The sequence below is a fragment of the Lipotes vexillifer genome, unplaced genomic scaffold (assembly GCF_000442215.2).
Source record: "Lipotes vexillifer unplaced genomic scaffold, Lipotes_vexillifer_v1.1 scaffold257, whole genome shotgun sequence".
Lineage (NCBI taxonomy): Eukaryota > Metazoa > Chordata > Mammalia > Artiodactyla > Lipotidae > Lipotes > Lipotes vexillifer.
In genome coordinates, this window is record NW_006778935.1 from 375,709 (window position 1) to 377,641 (window position 1,933).

At 43.1% G+C, this 1,933-nt stretch overlaps 1 protein-coding gene across 3 annotated transcripts in view; it reads right to left on the reverse strand.

Annotated features, from left to right (window-relative positions):
* PLCB4 (phospholipase C beta 4) overlaps positions 1–1,933 on the reverse strand; it is a 159,033-nt gene that overhangs the window by 32,542 nt on the left and 124,558 nt on the right. The window lies entirely within an intron of this gene.

The window sequence follows — 1,933 nt, forward strand, 5'->3', positions numbered from 1 at the left end:
TCCTGCTATCTTTCTAAGCATTCTCACATTCGCTCTATCTCTCTCTTTCTCTCCCTTCTCCCTCCTCTTTACCTACCACAGCTCTGCTGTTGCATGTTTCCACCCAGATGTACCACCGACAGCTTGAACTTGATGATGTCCAGGACCAGAATCATCTTACTCAAAGCTTTTCTTCCTCGTGAGTTCTCTACTTCACTCAACGGCACCATCTCTCTCTGTGACCTGACCTTGAAGTCGCTGAGTTACCTCCTAAGTCCCATATCCAAGCCACCAACTGATTTCCAACCTTCTTTTCCCTCTGAGTACTTCCAGCCTAATTCAGGCCCTCCTGGCCATTAGTATGGCTCATTCGTTCATCAGCCATTTACTTCTTAAGAGAAGAGACTTTAGATCTTTACTAGGCATCATTCCAGGGACACACTGAATGACAGAGGGGTGGTCTTGTCAGCAGTAACTGCTTTCTCTGGTTGTTATCACATCATATAAATATAATGTGAATAAATATATAATATAAATATAAGGTGATAAGCATTATAGTAGAGGCACAGATACTCTAATTCTTCACTTGCCCTTAGCATCCATTCCTTCCTTTTAAAGAATATTTCTGCCAAGACTGTATTAATCTTCTTAAAAAAATCCTCTGATGTCATTTCCCATTCTCAGGTGGTCCCAGATCCTTTCCAGACCAGGACTGGCCCTGCCCCCTTTCCTACCCCTGGCTGCTTCCTATGTGGCCTCCTCCTGGGCTCCTCCACCTTCTCTTCCTGTTCACGTCAGACCTTCATTTCAAGGCCCAGCTCAGTTAGGACATCATCCTTACGTCTCCTCTGAGCACCAGCTGGGAGGGGCCCTCTCCCTCTTGTTTCTGAGAGGTCAGCGCTCACAGACACTGCCTGGCCGAGGGGTGGAAGCCTGTCCCATCTTACCCCTCGGGCCATGTGAGGTCCCTGAAGGTGCAAAGGCATTTCTCATAGAACCGAGTACTGCCACTTAGAGGAGGCTCCCAAGTCTCCTGAACAAAAGGCCAAAATGAAAGTGTGTAGACCTTCCTCAGGGCGTCTGTGGAGGGGACGAGGGAAAGGGAGAGCTTTCTTCCAATGGCTCCTTCCTGAATAATCTCATTTGGAACCAGGAGTGAAACAGTTCAAAACACAAACATGGTCCCTTCTAGAACTAGGATCACTTCTGTCCTCTGAAAGCTAGTCACACTGCTTTTGCAGGCCACTTAATTCACTGTAATTACTAATGTCTTTATGTGCTGGTGGGCATGACACAAGAACTTTAACTAAACAAAAACTCTTCCATTTTCCACTCTCTATCTCTGTCTGGGTGGCTGATGTTAAGAACGACCAGTGCTGGACGGAACACCCAAAACCTGTATCATTACCTTGTTCCTCGTTCTTTCCAGGGAGAAACAGACAAGTTGCAAAGTACAACTGGGGCTACTTTTGTGCCTTCTCATTCTCTAATTTGTTTCACAAATCTCAGTGCACACTTAGTTTCCTGCTAAATTACAATGCTGCTTTAGTTAAGGAAAGCCTGTCATTTCTTACCTTAAACTGTAGCACTGTGTGTATTTAAGTACACAGACAACTTGATCTTCTTATACCAAAGATGCTGAATTCACATATAAATGGGAGATATATATACTGAGTAGAAAACTATTAGGAAAAGCAGAAATTCTTCTTAAAGTAAGAAGAGCGAATTTAGTAAATGATTCAGGTCAAGGAGAATATTTACAATATTTAATTATCATATGGGATGAGGACCATCCAATCAGAATGGAGGCCTGGACAGTAAGAATGGAAGTTCCCTTTAAATAATCAGTACAATTGCTCCCCCTACACACCAGCACATGGGACACATAATTCTTTGCAATGCCACCTCTAATGATCTTTTTTTTTTTTTTTTTTTTATTTTTTTTTTTTTTTTG